The 19,557-nt window shown below is 38.1% G+C and overlaps 1 long non-coding RNA gene across 2 annotated transcripts in view; it reads left to right on the top strand.

Annotated features, from left to right (window-relative positions):
• The window catches only part of LOC113242064 (uncharacterized), a 338,014-nt gene that overhangs the window by 287,714 nt on the left and 30,743 nt on the right, over nucleotides 1-19,557 (top strand). Inside the window, exon 8 of one of the 2 annotated variants that reach the window (XR_008957099.1) lies at nucleotides 11,510-14,680. The exons of the other annotated variant lie outside the window; for it this stretch is intronic. This is a non-coding gene — a long non-coding RNA (uncharacterized LOC113242064). Of the gene's footprint in view, nucleotides 1-11,509; nucleotides 14,681-19,557 lie in introns of those variants that run through there. 2 annotated transcript variants of the gene reach the window in all.

The raw sequence follows: 19,557 nt of genomic DNA on the forward strand, positions 1-19,557 counted from the left end.
GACCCTCCCGACCAGCATCAAGTGGTCTGGTGAGGGTCGCTCTCTGAGCCCTGTGTGTGTGTTTTGAAACTCAGAAAGGAGAGAGAGGTGGAGTGAAATCTCGCTGTGATGAGGAAGCAGTTTGCTGGAAGAGAAATAAGAGAGACAAGAACTCACTGGACTAGGCCCCGCATGTGCCAGTGAGTGATTTGGAGAGAGAGATTTCTTTAAAAAACAGCAGTTTAGAGCCGAATATTAAATTGGAGAACGGGACATAATTTGTGCTTCCAGAAAATAGAAGGGCATGGGTGATAAGAGGTTGCTTGAGTTTTAATGGTAGGGGGAAAAGAAAGAGATGGATGAGAGCAGAAGCAGTCTAGAACTGTGGAGGAGGCCATTTAATGTTGAACATCTCTGTAAGGAGGAGAGCTTTGTAACTTGATGCAAGTTGCACAGCCAGACACGAGCAGGACAGGGAAGTGGATGCTGTGGTCCACAGGCTTCCTCCCTGCCGTGCGGATGTTGGGAGTTGCCTCCCCTCTGGGGGAGCGCTAAGTGGGGGTAGGATGTTGGGACTGGGCCCCTCCCTGCGTGAAGATCCCTTCATGGTGAAGAGGGGGCAGCAGGATTCATCTGTCAGATTCCAGAACCTCTCATTTCCTTCTTCTCCCATCTCTCATAACCTCTTAGACTAGAAAGTCTCAGCTGAGATCAATTCCCGTTTGTTTGTGCTGTTTCAGGAGTGACCCTTAAGACCGTTCCCATTTCCCACGTAAGTCTGAGGTGCCCCCCAAATGTGGGGATGTCATTCCCATGAAGCTAGGGGAGTAGGCCTTCTCTATCACCACCGCGGCCAAACATGCTGATGAGAAAGGAAAATCCATAAATAATTTTAATAATTTAAAGTCACCTTCATGCGCTCCTGGATCCCCGGATGAGGAAGGTGTCTATGGCCACCTCCATTGGTCTTACTCCGTCAGGCCTCGTTAATGAGGTAGAAGCCAGAGAGAGGACAGCTTGCTTGGTCACAGAGTGACCGTGACGGCTGCAAAATGAGAAAAGCCGCTGAGAAAAAAATGGCCCACCGAGACGGGGCCACTGCTCCCTTCTCCATCTTTCCCTGCACAAACTGTGCAAGCACCGGTCGCTGCTGTAAAGCCCGCAAAACTCGCTGAACTTGCAGCAGGTGTTAGCACTTGTAGCCATCTAATTTCAGCTTCAACCCCTCCATCCCCTGAGAACAGAGCTATGGAGACAAGGGGGAAAATGAGAGCATTCCTGTTTAAAGTCTGGAATCAAAGGTTTCGGCGAAAGGCCAAACCCTTTAACCCGATTAACTCCTCTCTGAAACAGGAGAACATCAAGAAGAAACTGAATCTACTTTGCTTTACAGATAAACCAAGTGGAGGGTCTGGTTCAAATAGTGAACCTGTTACGAAAGAAGAGAATTAGCACTAATGGACTGTTCTTTCTCTTTCTGCATATGAACTGTATCAACGGCAGCCCCGGTCCAACATCTGTCTGCCAGATAATGTGCACAGCTGTATTGGGGTCATTATTTGTCTACTAACAGAACATCGCATGGTAGACGCTGTGCACTTCAGAAGAATTGACAGGAAATCTGTCAGAGAGAGAGAGAGGCAGCAAACAGGGAGCCCTGCGTTCCAGCTTGGCCTTGATAATGAATTCTCTTTGAGGGCCCATTCCTCACTGAAGAGAAATTTGCTTTAGACAATGGGACAGTCCCTTGCTGGGGTGTTCCTTCTCCTTCAGCTCCTGTTGCAACAAAATACAGCTGTTGGCGTCCTCTGTGGCCCGACTACCCAGCAAGCATTCCAGCTTGAGGAGCGCAGGCAGAGCAGGGTCTGCTGTGGCCTTGGTAGACATCAGCTTAATGTCGGACAAGGAGGTGACGCAGAACAGAAAGCAGCAACTGTTCAATGTCATTGTCTCCCTTATTATTAAGGAGGCACCTAGTGTGTGGCTGGGACTTGCTGGCTTGTTCACTGTTATTTTAACTTCTCCTTTCCTCCCACCAGCTCATGGGGGAGAGTCTCTTCTGTGCTCTCTTGTTCCTTCTTTCTTCCTGACCCAAGAATGGAAAATAGCTTATAGATCAGATATTCGCAAATCGTGAGTGGGGAAAGTGCCTGGTGCCCGGTATATCCCTAGAGAAAATGAAGCACGTTTCTGGTGTCAACCCACCATAGACAGCCACACACATCCCCAGAAAGACTTAACTGAGCCCATTTGGCCATCCCTGCTCAGTAGGAGTCTTTTAATGAAATAATGTGTAATAGTGCACTTCCTTCTTGAAGGATTTCCTTCTTGACTTTAGTGCAGGTCAGGGATAGGAGTACAGGGAAGACAGAGACGGGGCTCATGTTGCATTGCCTACCTGCGCCAAGACGAGTCGGTCTGGGAGCTGGGGGTGGGGTGGGGTGAGGAAGGATAGTTCACAGCCAGTTTAATGCTCAAACTGTGAGAAGCCCTTTCGTCGCTGTGGAAAAATGAGAAAGGAGAGGGCAGACATGCTCAGCAAATGGAGAAGCAGCAGCTATAAACACTCGGGGCCCTGAAACATGCCATGGAAATATCTAACTTTTGTGACTTTGTGTGGCTTGTAATCTTTCATTTAAAAAATAAAGCCACGCGGGGTGCCTGGGTGGCTTAGTCGGTTAAGCGTCTGCCTTCGGCTCGGGTCATGATCCCAGGATCCAGGGTCCTGGAATTGAGCCCCAGGTCTGGCTCCCTGCTCAGCAGGGGAGTCTGCTTCTCCCACTCCCTCTCCCTCTGCCCCTGCTCCTGTGTGCGTTCTCTCTCTCTCTCTCTCAAATAAATAAATAAAATCTTCTAAAAAATATAAAAAATAAAGCCATGGGATCAGTGCACTGCTATGTATGAACAGTGACCCACCAGCCCTTCCTATCACCCTGCAGAATTACAGACGACTCTGGAGCATTCGCTTTTGATGAGGTCCTCGAAAAGCTCTAGTTGTATCAATGAAGCAAAAGACAATGTAAACGCTAGTGGATCATCCGGAACAAATATTCAGGCGAGCTAACTTTGGAAAAGTATGGGGTCCTACCTTTCCCGTCTTCTACAAACTGAAAGTCCCCTTTAAGGAACTGGTGCACGGACTACAATTATCATTGGCAAAAATGGCTGATGGTAATGAAGGGATTCACATTCCTCAGAAATCAGCCACCTCTGGTTTGTTTGAAAAACATCCGAGGAATGGCAGCCTCTATCCCTCCTTTTTCTGAATACGGAAGGGGAGAGGACTGTTTAAGAAAAGTTATCCTCAGCAAATTATCAGTTGCTGAATTATGAAGTTAGAGAAATTGGACAAAGCTCTGGCTCTGGCTCTAGGTTTATTTCCCCTTTCCCACACCAAAATGGAATCTTAAATGAAAAATTGCAGCATCTCCACCCTGTAATGAAATGTGCGGAAGAAATGAAAAATGCATTACTTTACCCCATGTGTACGCACTACATCATTACAGCACTGAGAATGTCTCACTAATGATACAGAACATATGGGGGTCTTCCATAATGAACTACAATGAGGTACATTAAAAATATAGATGAGTTTAATTTGATATATTTATTTAATTGATTAAAAAAAACTTTTATCAGGCAGTTTCCTAAGACTTCTCTAGATGGAAATTATTTCTGTTGGTGGAATCCAGGCTGTGTGTTATTATGAAGTTTACGCCAACATCAGTGGAAAGTGATCTAATTAGCCAAAATGAAGGATTTAGTAAGATCCAAACTCTTGCTGTTTAAATAGTTTGGGTCGTGAACTCATTTCATGCTTATCTTCTTTTGAGTGTTGACTCTAACTCCAGGCAAAGTTCTCTGGGTCAGTCTAATATGTTCACATTCATGATAAGCATTGCCACTTCTCTATAGGTTGAGGGGAGGTTTCCTCTCCCTTCCTTCCTGCCAACAAAAAAAAAAGAAGTGTGGGACCTTTGTCAAAAGTTGCCATTCTGGTGCCAGAGAGATATGAATATAATTTGATAGAGAACGCTAATGCTTTCTAATACAGCATATAATTAGATTTTACACCTTTTAGGAAGTAGGAAGTAGGAAGTAGTCTGGCTTATACTCGGTACTGGATGGTCAATGTGTTGAATTTAGAGGACTCTGTTTTTCATTGGATTTATATCACATTGTTTGTTCAGCCTCATTTCTGCAGTATAACCTAAGTCTTTAGTACTTTCAGAGAATGAAACTTTACCTAGAGATTTCAGAGGAAGAAAAAAGGTCTTTTACTTTATTTCATTTTATTTTGTGCAGTTCTGAATTGTGTATAATAGTATCCACATTCAGCAACAGGTTGCCACAATTCAAAAACCTCATCTTAGCTTAAAACTCAGACTCAAACTCAATTTTCTGTTACGATAATTTTATATAACCCCTGTTACATCTCAATTTATGGAAATAATTAGAGCAAATTAGATCACAGGAAAGTTTAATTAGCCAGGCATAGTTTTGAATTAAAGTTCATTTTCTGTGAAAATTAGAAAAGCCTGAGTACTTGGTTCCTCATTATACGATGATTTAGCATCATACATCATTGGCATCGTGGGCAAGTGAGGGTGGGGCTGTGGCCGGGAGGGCAGCGTGTTCACTGACCCAGAACTGGAGACAGTGCCGGGACAGCTGAATGGTCAGAAAAGAAGATCATTGCAAATCAAGACCCAACCATTTCCAGTGCATTAAACTCCAGGTTAAAATTTCCTGCTCTTGATTATGCATTTGTGATTTTCACATTGCTCGAGAAGCTATTGTTTGATTTCTTAAAAAAAAAAATCAGCTTCTTATTCCCATATCCTGTATCTGCTGGAAGCCATAGGATAGTGTTTGTTTCTGAATATTTAGGTGTGAGGGGGTTAGGAGGTAACTTTTCTCATTTTTACATTCATTATTGTGCTTTAATTTTTCTAATATTCATGTTATGGGGTTTTCCACAAAAACAATATACCCCAGCATGTGGCTTCATATTTCCTTTGTATACAGAGAGGAGAATTGGCAAATCTTTTACTGAGGATGGAGTTCTTTGACTAAAATTTATTTAGTCATATGACTTAACTTGGATTAAGGTAGGTAATTAAGGTCTACGGTGAAAGCCTGGCTCGAATATGTACTCTTTCAAGAAGCCTCCCTGAATCTTCAGTTTGTCCCCCCTGCTCTCTTATAATGCACCTCCCAGTCTGCCTTGTATTAAGGTTATTTATGCATACCCCCGACCCCCACCCTCCTGTAAGCCAGGGACTTTCTGTCATCCGTCTTCACATATGCCCCAGCACTTGCCACAGAGTTTTGGCCACAGTAGGTGCTCAATAAATATTTATTTTACTGATCACTGGTGTGAGGAGCTGTTTGCTACTCAGAAACACATCTGAGTTCAGTCAACGCCTTTGAATTTTTCTTTCAGTGTGGTAGCAAGGAGAGCAGTGACCAGCTTGGTAACTCCTATTGAGGTGGCCATCAGCTCAGGGTCCCCATGTTCACTATTACCCATTTCCCCTGACATCTCTCTCCACATCAGCTCGGACCAATGATTCTAGTGTGAAAAGCAGTAGCTCTAGCTACTGAGCATTAAGCCAAATCTTCCATTAAATCGATATTTTGTATCATAAGTGGAAAACCATCAAACAGAATTTAGCAGACTCTCCAGACCAACCATGAAATTAAATTTGACTTCCCTGAATATGGTGGGACCTATCAGAACCTTCTTGCACAAGGGGAGTTCAAATAAATGTAGTAAAGAAGTACCACAGGGGCACCTGGGTGGCGCAGTTGTTAAGCGTCTGCCTACGGCTCAGGGCGTGATCCCGGCGTTCTGGGATCGAGCCCCACCTCAGGCTCCTCTGCTAGGAGCCTGCTTCTTCCTCTCCCATTCCCCCTGCTTGTGTTCCCTCTCTCGCTGGCTGTCTCTCTCTCTCAAATAAATAAATAAATAAAATCTTAAAAAAAAAAAAAAGTACCACAAAAAATAAATGGAAGCATTTGTTTATAAATTACTCTCTAATTAAGAATATGAATTTTTTACCTTGATTGTAATATGACCAAGCAAAATTTTTTTCTATCCCTTTTTTGTAATCTCAGCATAAAATTCCAACCATGGCCACTGGTTCCCAGCAAAATACATACATTTTTTAACTCTTTTTAAAAAAAATTACTTGTTTTAGTCATTATTGTTGACTCAGTTCACCAGTTTTACCCACCCTTCACCTCCTGCCTCTGGCAAACACTATCTCTTCTCTGTAACTATGAGCTCAGTGGTTTTGTTTTGTTTTGTTTTGTTTTTTAGATTCTACATCTAAGAGAGATCATATGGTATTTGTCTTCCATTGTCTGACTTATTTCAGTTAACATGATGCCCTCAAGGTCCATCCCTCTTGTTGCCAATGACAAGATTTCATTCTTTTTTTATGGCCGATTAGTATTCCACTGTATATATACCATAATTTCTTTATCCATCCATTGATGGACAGTTCAGTTGTTTGTATATCTTAGCTATTGTAAATAATGCTGCAACAAACATAGAGGGAATATATTTTTTGAGTTACTGTTTTCATTTCCTTCAGGTAAATACCCAGAAATAGAATAACTGGATTGTAGTTCTATTTTTAATTTTTTTGATGAACCGCCATACTGTTTTCCATAATGGCTATGCCAATTTACTAACGGTGCACAATGTTTTCCTTTTTTGCACGTACTTGCCAACATTTATTTCCTTTCTTTTTGATAATGGTCATTCAAAGGGTGTGAGGTGATATATTATTGTGGTTCTGATTTGCATTTTCCTGATGTTTGATGATGTTGTGCAACTTTTCATGTGCCCATTGTATGTCTTCTTACATGTCTTATTTGGAAAACTATTTATTCAGATCTGCTGCCATTTTTAAATTGGAATGTTTGGATTTATTGCTATTGAGTTGTATGAGTTCTTTATTCATTTTAGATATTAGCCCCTTATCAGTTATGATTTGCAAATATTTTCTCCCATTCAGTAGGTTCCTTTTCATTTTGTGAATGGTTTCCTTTGCTGTGCAGAAGCTTTTCATTTTGATATAGTCCCACTTGTTTATTTTTACTTTTGTTGCTTTTGTTTTTGGTGTCAGATTTAAAAAATCATCACCAAGATTTATGTCAGGGAGCTTACCACTAGGTTTTTCTAGGAGTTTTATGGTTTCAGATCTTGTGTTCAAAACTTGAATCCATTTGAGTTAATTTTTGTGTCTCATATAAGATAGTCCTTGAGTTTCATTCTTTTGCATGTGGTTGTCCAGTTTTCCCAATGCCATTTATTGAGAGACTGTCCTTTGCCTACTGTATATTCTTGTCTCCTTTCTTGAAAATTAATTGACCATATATGCATGGGTTTATTTTTAGGCTCTTTATTCTGTACCATTGGACTATATATTTGTTTTTATGCCAGTGTCATACTGTTTTAATTACTGTACCTTTGTATTACAGTTTGAAATCTGAGAGTGCGATGACTCCAGCTTTACTCTTTTTTCTCAAGAGTGATTTGGCTATTCAGGGACTTTTGTGTTTCCTTATAAATTTTAGGATTACTTTTTTCTATTTCTGCAAAAATTGCCATTGAAATTTTGGTAAGGATTGCATTGATCTGTAAATAGCCTTGGATCATATAGGCATTTTAACAATATTGATTTTTCTAATCTATGAGCATGGAATATTTTTTCATTTATTTGTGTCCTCAATTTCTTTCATTAATATCTTATAGTTTTCAATATACTGGTCTTTCACCACCTTGGTTAAGTTTATAGTTAGGTACTTTATTCTTTTTGATGTAATTGTAAATGGACTTGTTTTCTTAAGTTCTCTCTGATAGTTTGTCATAAGCATATACAAATGCAACAGAGTTTTGCATGTTGAGTTTATATCCTGCAACTTTACTGAATTCATGTATTTGAGCAATTTTTAGTGGAGTCTTTAGGGTTGTCTATATATAATATCATGTCATCTGCAAATGGTGACAGTTTTACTTCTTTATTATATGTATGCCTTTTTCTCCCCCTTGCCTAACTGCTCTATGATTTCCAGTACTTTGTTGAATGAAAGTGGTAAGGGTGGACATCCTTGTCTTGTTCCTGATCTTAGGGGAGAAGCTTTCAGTTTTTCACTGTTGAATATGATGTTATCTGAGAGCTTATCATACATTGCCTTTATTATGTTGCAGTGTGTTCCCTCTATACCCACTTTGTTGAGAGCTTTTATCATAGATGGGTGTTAAATTTTGTTAAATGCTTTTATGCACTTATCAAGATGATCATATGATTTTTATCCTTCATTTTGTTTGTGTGGTATATCACGTTGACTGATTTGTGGATATTGAACCATCCTTGGATCCCTGTCCTGTAATAAATCCCCCTTGATCATGGTGTGCGATCATTTTAGTGTATTCTTGAAATCAGTTTGCTAATATTTTATTGAGGACTTCTACATTTATGTTCATCAGGGATATTGGCTTGTTTACTCCTTTTTTAATTGGTGTCCTTATCTGGTTTGATATCAGGGTAATGCTGGCCTCTTAAAATGAGTTTGAGAGTGTTCACTCCTATTCTATTTTGGGGAATAATTTGGGAAGGATTGGTATTAATTCTTCTTGGAATACTTGGTAGAACTCACCGGTGAAACCATCTGGCCCTGGACTTTTGTTTGGATTACTGAGTCAAATCCTTACTAGTAACCCATTTGTTCAGATTTTCTATTTCATCATGATTCAGTTTTGATAGATTTTGTGTTTCCAGGAATTTACACATTTCCTTTAGGTTGTCCAATTTGGTGGCATATAATTATTCATTGTGGTCTCTTGTGATCCTTTGTATTTCTATAGTGTCAGCTGTAACATCTCTTCTTTCATTTCTGATTTTATTTATTTGAGCCCTCTCTTTTTTTCGGTGAGTGTAGCTAAAGGCTTATCAATTTTGTTTTTCTGTTCAAAGAACCAGCTCTTATTTTCATCTTCTCTTTTATATTTTTAGTCTCCATTTCATTTATTTCTGCTCTAATCTTTTGTTAGTTCCTTCCTTCTATTAACTTTGGGCTTTGTTCTTCTTTATCTATTTCCTTGAGGGGTAAAGGCTGTGTATTTGAGACTTTTGTTTCTTGAGGTAGGCATTTATCACTATGAACTTCGCTCTTAGAGCTGCTTTTACAGCATCCCACAAATTTTGACAGGTTAAATTTCCACGTTCATTTGCTTCAAGGTGTTTTTTAACATTTTTTTCTGTTATTTGTTGATTCATTTGTTGTTCAGTAATGTCATTTAATCTGCACATATTTCTTCTTTAACTGTAGTAGCATTAATTTCAACCATACTGGTTCCCATCAGAACACATACATTTTTATTATCTGAGGACAATGATTTAATTTTTGAGAATAGTTAATATGTTATTTTATTATTATTTTTATTGAAGTATAATTTATTATACTTCATATATTATTTTTTATTGAAGTATAATTAACATACAGTTTTGTATTAGTTTCAGATGAATAACATATAGTGGCTCAACAGTTCTATACTTAGTACTCATATAAGAATAAGTGTACTTTTATTCCCCTTTATTTCACCCATCCCCTCATCCACTTCACTATGGCAACCACCTGTTTGTTCTCTGTGTTCAAGAATCTGTTTTTTCCTTTGCCTCTTTTTTCTTTATTCATTTGTTTCTTAAATTCTACATATGAATGCAATCATATGGTATTTCTCTTTCTCTGTCTGATTTATTTCTCTTTGCATATCCATCCAGTACATTCATTTGTCTCGGAAATGTTTTTAGACTTATATTTGAGTCTTATGTCTCGTATCATAGGAATTTGAAATGCATCAAATAAAATGAAAGCACACTGAGAAAATATGGCTAGAATGATCTTCTCATTCTACCAAGAGGTTTACTGAACTTGACTTGCCATCTGTTGAGTAAGAGGAATTTAATAAGAGGAATCCCATTTGACCCAACTTGAGGAAGTGATTAAGAATTTTGACTAAAAGTACTATTGAACTGTACACTCTAAATGGGTAATATGAATTCATAGTATGTAAATTATATTTCAATAAAGGTATTAAAAAATAAGTACTTTTCCTGGATTACTGCAAGTGAGTAAACATAAATGGTTTGGAAATCACCCAGATTTACCTATTCAGAATAAGTATCATTTTAGACCAAAGATGTGAGAGCTGGAAGAGAATTTATAGCTGTTCTAGTCACCAGAACTGGAGATCCAGAGAGGCTGAGTAATTTGGTTATGGTCTCACAGTGAATTACATGCCAAAGCAGGTTTTGAAGTTCATTATTTCAAGCAGATGAGAGCAAAACTTGTCACTTGAAGTTCTTGTGAGTTCACTGCATTACCTCCTGTTTTTCGTAGTTCTTCTAAAGTTAGTGATCTCTCAGGCATAGTGTAGTCTTATGCTTAAAACACCATGAAGCCAGATCACTTAGTACTGAACTCCGAACCAAAAATATCTAAATGAAATAAGGTTGGGCCTAAATAAATATTTCCGTGGGGAAAGCAACAAATGTTTCCTTCTGCTTTTCTTGGTTCTTATTTAATTGACCTTGTCATCCACGTTCTTTGTTTTAAGATACTTCAATTCATTTTCAGAAAAGAATATAAACTAATATGAAATTTCAAAAATCAAAAATATCGCTCATAACATTGGTGCTACATTGTTTACCCTGTTGAAGGTCTCTGAAATCAAAGGTTCCAGATCTTTGATATTAAGATTGCATTGAAAACTGATAAAAACTGCCCATCTGCTAGCAGCCACTTTTGAGTTATAACTTCTTGAACTTTTATCTATAAATGAAAATAGATCACTACACTTGGAGAAAGTATTCATTTCATTGCATCATATTGTGATTAAATCCTCTATAAAAAGAAACAGCCTTTTTTTAACCTTTACTTATTTTTAGCTCTAGGTCTCATATCACTTTAAGAAATACGTGCTTCATATTTGCAGCCAAATGAACTTCATATTCGCAATAAGAAAGATGTGCTTCATTATTTGAAACAATAACCCATGTTTTACTGAAAGACATAAAAGAAGACTAAAATTAATGGAAAGATACACCATGTTCCAAAGTAGAGGGAAAATTTTTCGAAGACCACTTCTTCCTAATTTCTATTCTATTTCTAATTCAATTTTATTCCAGATCCTAGCAGGATTTTTCTTCTTAAATTTGACTTTTATTTTTGAGTTGACTTGAAAAAATGAAAGAGTGAGGCTAGACAGGAAAATAAAAGGGGAAGGCAGAAATCAGAGGTAAAATTATACACAATTTTAAAAAATGATAAAAGCTATAATAATACTGTGGTACTGGCATATGGATCAATGAAAATAAAAAATGGAAACCGGGGTGGGGGGGGGGGAAGACCCTGGTATTTAAGTACTAGATTTTTGGTGAAATGGAAAGATAAAAAGAGGTCATACTCTGGAATTTGCTTTAAATAGGGTGAGAATGAATATTGTCTCTTTCAGATCCTGCCCGACATCTTCTCCCCTTCCGCTTAAGAGGTGCTGGTGGGAAATTAATTCAACAAAGAGATTTAATACCATAAACTTTTAAGCGATTACAAAAACAAACTCTGACTCCAAAGTTCTGCCTGTTCTTTGCAAAGCGAAATTCGTAGAACCAGGTGAGACTACCCTTTGGCTATGGATGCTGTCTTAGGCAGTGGAGTCTGAGATACATTTTTGGCTATAGGTAGTTGATATGGGAGGTAATCCTGAAATATCGGCAGGGGAGTAGAGAAGTGAGACAGGGATTGAAGGCAGCCAAGAAAGTTTTTGTTCTCAAGCACTTTACCATTGTGGACAAGTGGAGCCTGATCTTGCTGGGGAAATCTGGGAACCAGTGTAAAACATGCCATCCACTCCAACTCACCAAGGGTGAGAGAACTTTGGGTATTTACACAGATTCTTTTAGTTATTTTTTAAGTGGTACTGGGTTGGGAGAGGGGCCAGCATTAATCTCTGGTCACTTCCAACCTGCTGCTCCCGTGGACCAAACAAACTTTGGTGGCCAGATAATGCCTCAAGCAATCATTGCAGGTGTTGATAGTTGGAAGTCAGGCCAGAGAGCTCCCAAGTGCTAAGGGCAAGGGGATGTAGATGAAGAAAAAAACGAGCAGTGTCTGATAGAAAAGCCAGTACCTGGGCGTTTACTTTGTATAGCAAAGAAATAAGACTTTTTAGTTTTCCTGTGATAACTCGAATTGAAAAAAAGATGGGAAAGGAAGGCTGATAATTGCTGAGCTCAGGAAACATGCCTGACAGGTGAGAGAACTCAGTAAGCAGAAAGTAACTTGGCTTCAGGCCAATCTAAGGAGACATCATTGTGACAGTGATTGGAGGGTGCCACGATGGAATTTTAGACACAGTCATGTTTTATAGTGAATCTTAGGGCATTTCCCCTTCTGTTAAACTCTCCCCCAATTATCTCCAAACTTTGAGTAAAAATCTGTTATGCATAACAGCCTTGTGTTAGCAGTGCCTTGGGAAATAAAGATGAAGGGACTGTGTCCATGCTAGGAATGAAACTGCAGAGCAGGGACGAGACGGTTAGACGTATTTGGCAATTGAGCAAGAGTTTGGTATGAGAGGTGAGCACTCAGAGAGTGTAAATCTCCACAGAAATCCCTGGAAATATGGGAGAGACTCCTAGTAATCATGTTACTTTATTTAGATTTTATTTTGAAGAATATTCTCAGAAAGCTATAGTCCTTGATTCTGTCTTTACTTAAAAGTTTGATACACTGCTCATTATGGACTTTTGCATTACTTTTCAATTTTTAAATTTTTAAAAAGATTTTATCTATTTATTTGACACAGACAGAGAGAGAGAGAGAGAGCAAGCACAAGCAGGAGGAATGGCAGGCGGAGGGAGAGGGAGAAGCAGGAGCAAGGAGCCCAATGTGGGGCTCAATCCCAGGATCCTGAGATCATGACCTGAGCTGAGGCAGACGCTTAACTGACTGAGCCACCCAGGTGCCCCTGGTTTTGATTTTTAAAAATACTGCATCACAATATATTTTGACTAATGAGGTTTCTTTGGTACCCCCTTAAATTTTGCCCAAGAGGTGAATCCCTTACTCCTCTCAGCCAAATCCTAGTCCTGACCTAGGGATAACAATAGTATTATAAATTTCCGGGAAAAAGAAACAGTGGCTATTTTGAAAAACAAAATTCTAAGTTCATTCTTTGTAGCAAATTTTTAGTTTGACTAAAGTATTAAATTAAAATAGAATATTAGTAGATCTCAGGATACAGAATTCCTAAGTATAAAACAAAGAAAAACAATACAAGGAAAAATATATGCATAGATTTAACTACATGAAGTCTTAAAATTTGTATTTGAAATGTGGACAAGGAAATTTGCAACAAATATTCCTCTCTCTCTTTTTATTTTTTAGCAAGATTTATTTATTTGTCAGAGAGAGAGAGCACAAGCAGGGGGAGTGGCAGGCAAAGGGAGAAGCAGTGTCCCCTCTGAGCAAGGAGCCTGATGCAGGACTGGATCCCAGTACCCTGGGATCATGACCTGAGTTGAAAGCAGACACTTAACCAACTGAGCCACCCAGGCGTCTGCAACAAATATTTTGAAAGGATTAAATCATTAATACGTTAACATCAGTTTTGAAAAGTAATGAAGATTGAATAAAGACCTTAAAACCATCTGTACTCCTTAATATAGGTATGCCATTGCTAAGAATCTATCCTTATAAAATAGAGATGTGTTGGTTAAGCCTTTGACTCTTTATCTCAGCTCAGGTCTTGATCTCAGGGTTGTGAGTTCAAGCCTCGCACTGAACATGTAAAATAAAATAGAAATGTGATCAAAGCTTTATATATAAATGTAGTATTATGTAGGGTTATCAGTAACAAAAATTCTTGAAAGAATTCAAATGTCAATATAGAAATCATGGCACAGTGATACAAATATAAAAATTATGCTTTGGAAGAATATATAGCCTGATCTTAAGCTACAGCAGGTCATCCACATGGCTAAGGGTAACTTTGCAGAGGAGACAGTAGGAACAAACCTTTGAGCTGACTGTGAACATTGCAGTGGAAACTACAAATGACTGAAGGACAGAGGTTCCTCTTCTAAAACTCATTGGGTTGTGTAAATCCTAGTTTCTGTGTAAGATCCTAAATGAGGGGAAATAAAAGGTGACCTACGCTGGATTTCTATCAAACCCTAGAGGGTGGTTTTTGTGTCAAATGTGATTTGATTTAGAAAAAATGAATATATATTGTGTAAGATGTGTCATCTCTTAGTGATAGGATTCTGGGTGATTCTCATTTTCCTGTTTATGCTTTTCAGCATTATATTTAAGAATGCATTCTTGGAGCAAAGGATTTTTGTGTCTCAGCTCATTGCTTTCTTGTATCTTCCAGATGTTGAAGACAAACTTCTTCCAAATAATAATTTTGAACTGTAGGGAAAGAGGTCTTGGAAAATGGAATTATTTTTCCCAGTAATTTTTATAGTTTAATAACAGAACACCATATACGTGTAAAAGGGAAAGAGATTCAGCAGAAGCGTATTCTATGCCAGAGCAAACAAATGTTAAGACAGATGCTCTTTGGAATAAACTTAAAGACAATCCTTTTAAGAAGTCCTTGTTGATTAAAGATCATTTTCGACATTTCTAATAGTGTCAGTATTCCCTCATTTCTAGATGAAGCCACAGGTAGTAACATGGGTGTCAGGGGGCTAAGGTTCCAGGGCCCCTCCTATCACTCCCTGTCGAGGGAGCTTGACCACCATGTGCCATCTTTGTTGAATCTAAGAAGAAGGATTTTCTGTAAATATTGATTTTTGGTTGCATCTCTTTGACACATTTGCAAATAGGAATACTGATTTAGTAAAATCTTAGATGGACGTCATCTTCGGATCTGCTCACTCGGAGCTTACAAAATACATGCTAACCCATGATTGTATTTTATTCAATCCATGTTATCTTCAAAGCTGAGAACATAAATGATCATAAGAGACCCAACCTCAGCATCTAAAAAAGTAACAATTTTTAGTCTGAGCAAATGGCGAAGGAATCTCCCATTAGAAGATACTATATTATATACATATATATGTATATGTACATGTATCTAACTATATATATGTATCTAATTATATATATATATGACTGAACTTTTCATGTAAAGATGATTGATGGTATTTTTTTTTCAATTGATGGTATTTAAATGATAATTTTGATTTCAGGCATGCTGCAGACCTCAAAAACTGACTTTGTACTTTATGAATAATTAAAAAACTGGCGAATGTATTTTTTGACTAATAGTGAATCTAATCAGTGCAGTACCACTGCGTCATTTGCTCAGGAAAAATATCCAATGCTGGGGGCGCCTGGGTGACTGGGTCGGGTAAGCATCCCACTCTTGGTTTTGGCTCAGGTCTTGATCTCGCAGTTGTGAGGTTGAGCCAGGTGTTGGGCTCTGTGCTCAGTGCTGAGTGTGCTTTGGATTCATACTCCCTCTCTCTCTGCTTCTCCTCATGCGTGCGCGCTCTCCCTCTCTCTCAATGAATAACTAAATAAATAAAAAGAAAATAGCTAATGCTGTACCACAAATGCTGAATTGTTTTTCCATAAAGGGGGTAGCATCATGTAGGAAATTCAAATCCAATATTAAATGAATCTTTTTTTTTTTTTTTTTAATTACAAAGGCAACATTTCCTCCCTGCTTTTTCCCCATGGCTTGCTTTTTGCTTGGCTCCCTGACTCAATGAACTCGGTGACTCACTGGGTGCATTTTGCCATTTGACTCAAAAGATATATTCACTGGCAGACTCATTTATTTTCCTGCTATTTACCAAAAAAAAAAAGAAGAAGAAGAAGAAGAAGAAGAAGAAGAAGAAGAAGAAGAAGAAGAAGAAGATTGTTTGGGCAAAAAGATGAATATCTTTGATGAACTGTGAGCTAATGAGCTGAGGAAAAGGGGAGGGGTCTTAAGATGTCATACTTTGGATATGATGCCACCTTTCAGGTGGCTTTCATTTTCATGCCTGGGAGACGGGCATCTTAAAAAAAAAAAAAAAAGGCCTGGCTATTGCATATAAAGTTTAGAGAATTGAGTATTGTCTACTAAAGCAACAAGATTTACGAGAAATGTCTGGCTCAATTGCATTAGGGAAAAAAATGATTTAAAAAAAATCGCTTCCCTGCCTTTTAAAATGAAAACCATCTGCAATGAAAAATTTAAAATGATAAATCTTCTCCTTTCACACTGCTACTGATAAATGGTTAGTTTTTTTCCTCTTTTGGGAGGGGGCAGAATAAGGATGTAAGAGTGTGTGATATTTGCATACACAGCCTTTATTAAGTATCTGTGTACTCTTCTGGAGTTTCTAATAAGTTTCTAAATTATTATTATTATTATTATTAATTATTATATGATATTATGAGACCCATTGTATGGAAACTCCATACTGTAAATTTTAGAGTTGAAGTTCAATAACGTTTGACCTTTCTTAGCTATGAAAAAAAAAAACCCTTATCCTGTTTCAATAAATATAATGATTTCAAACCATAGGGTATATTTAAGTCAAGATCTATTCAATGCAATTATGCTTTAAATTAGTCAATTTATACAAGTTTGTATTTGATTTTAAACATTCAATAATGGATGCTTTTTACAGTAAAATATACTTTTAATTTTGACAAAAATCTACAGACACTAGCATTTATTCAAAATGTAAAGAAAGACTTCTATAATCATTGTTTTCTTTTTTCCTCTGGGTCATGTGCTCGCACACACATGGACATTCGCAGACACACACAGAAGGAGCGCAGTGACTGAATAATAAAGCTACGTGATAGGGGTTTTTTTTGTTTTGTTTTGTTTGGGTTATTTTGGTCCTCTACTATAAAAGCATTCCCACAACTGTGTCCATTGTTTCATCTCACCCAGATCCTAACAAAGGATGAGAACGTAATAAATGAATCCGAGTAACATCGTTCTCTACATTCTGTTGTTCTCAGTTTATTGGTCTAGAGGGCACTGGTTCTCACATGGCTTATTCTTAAGCAGGAGTGAATAGAACTGCCCCCCGTGCTGGTGCCTCTTCCTTTCCTCAAACATAGGGGCACCCAGGCTTCTTTGGAAACATGGGATTTTAATTGGAAATTCTGGTGCCTACTTTACTAGTCATAAACTGGGTAATTGTTTCCTAATGCAACCTGGCAGTGCCATTGAGGGCAGATTATACGGAGCTGCCATCCTGAGGTGTTCTAAACAAGTGACAAATCATTAACAGCAAGTCTCTGGATCCCCGTGAGTGAGCTCTGTGGCTGCTACTGGAGGCAAACAAGACCAGAGAGGAGCGAGGGAGATCTGAGTAGGCAGAAGCCGCCGCAGTAATGACTGGCATTGTCAGCACTGAGTGCCGGGGATGACTTCAGCATCTTCACTTTCACCTTCTTCTCAGGGGTGTTGCTATGGGTACCATCTCAGAGGTGTCAGAGGAAAAAAGAGCAGGAGGTAGACTGATGAACAACATAAGGAAGTAAAGGATATGCAATGGCTTAACAATATGAAGACATCCTTCCCATGCAAACGTGTGTGTTGCATCCTTCGATAGGGACCCATTAAATATGGAGGATGGCAGACAGGAGAGTCGGTTGAATTGTCAACAAATGACGAATAAAAGGTGCTTTAAAACTATTTTATGGCCCCAATTATCCATAAAGATAATCGTAGTGCTGGACCTTTATCACTCAGGGTATAATCATTTGTCACTCAATTAATTTATAAGCCCCTGACAATTGTATACATGTATGGTATATGGGTGTTTTACTGGTATGGCAAGACTTCGGAAAGCTGTTCATTATTTTAAAGGCTATGTTTTTCTGCACTCTTTTCAAACTCCTGCTCCCTTCCATGATCAGAGATTCTGTGAAGGTGCCAGCTCCCTAGCACTTTGACTTTGAAATTAAACATCGTGGTAACCTTCACTTCTGCAATGTGTTAATCATCATTAGCCTAATTCTCTCTCTGTCTCTCTCTGTCATACTTTAGCTTTTGAGTAAAAGTCAGAAAAAAAATTATTAGGAGCATTTTAACAAATTGCAGCATTTCCATGATTATGTTGCGGTTGTCAGATTTCTTCCTAGCAGAGTTGGAAAAGTGACATTTTCTTAGTCTCCCAAGTTTGTTCAACTTATTAAAATAGCATAAACAATGCTGAGGTGGAAAACAGGTTTTGCTACAGACCTTTATTACTGTGTTATAATCATAGAGTCCAACCATGTACATATTTATAGGGGACGCTATTAAAAATACTCTAGTGGAAATGCAGAGCAACTTTCCCTCAGTTTGATTGAAAACTGCAAGTTCATATTTTATGGGTCATGTGGCATTCAGCCTTTCCAAACTGGCTTGAGTAGTTTCTGTGAAAAGAAATATAGCTAGGATTTTTTTGTTGTTGTTTTGTTTTTGTTTTCTTCCTTTTCCATTTATTTATTTATTTATTTATTTATTTATTTATTTATTTATTTAACTTTTGCTCTACCATCTTAAAATCATGGTAGTTGCTGGGCATGTCAATGAAAATGACATTCATAATCTGAAACCACTGCCCATTATTTTCACACATATATCATATAACTGTCATTGGAAACCAAATTCTGGGGTGATTTGACCAAACTCTTTGGAGGCTATTGCATATACTTTTCTATAAAAATATGTTTTTACTAAAATCATACAAAAAGACCCTTGGCCCTGACCCTACTGCGTATTTATTTTTTGTAGGCATCAATTTACTCAGGCAAAGAAACAGGAGAAGTTCTTAGAGAGAGACGAGGTCCTGACTTTCAGACACTCCTCTTTTTCTGGCTCTAGCTTAATGAATAGATCATCGTTAGAACTAGAAGCAGGTATTTATGGGAAAATAAAATTGGATTTGACTAAAGTCATAAGAGCCAAGACAGATTAGTGCATGTAGAGTAGACCTGGTCTTTGTTCACTGAATTTTTTTTTATTATTAATTCATCATTCATGAAACAGCTCTCAGGCACAAGGTACTGTACTTGGCATAGGGAAACAAAGATAAATAAGGCACAGACTCCTCCCAAGGACCTTGCATCTAGAGGACGTAGTCTTTAAATAGCTTATTATATAATGCCATTAGTAGTCAGTATGTATACTAGTGTGATCTGAGATGTCTAGAAGTGGAGGAAGTAGTGAGGAGCATAATTCACTAAAGGGCTTCCAGTGCATCAAATAAAAGGAATTCTTTAGTTTTCAAAGGCCCCATAGGTATAAAAAACAGCTTGAGGTACTAAACACAAGAAGAGTACATTGAAGGTGGTATTATAAACTTATTGCTAGATAGGGACAAGGGTGAGATGAAAGCCAATGTGAGGAATGTGATGGGGAGAACCCTGGAATGGACATCAAAATTTGGGACTTTATTACCGACATGTTATATCTACCTTGAAAAGAGAATATTCTTTGCTGAAAGTCATTAATCATTCCTTTGAATTGTGCCATTTATGGCAAGTACA

The sequence above is a fragment of the Ursus arctos genome, unplaced genomic scaffold, assembly GCF_023065955.2.
Source record: "Ursus arctos isolate Adak ecotype North America unplaced genomic scaffold, UrsArc2.0 scaffold_36, whole genome shotgun sequence".
Taxonomy (NCBI): domain Eukaryota; kingdom Metazoa; phylum Chordata; class Mammalia; order Carnivora; family Ursidae; genus Ursus; species Ursus arctos.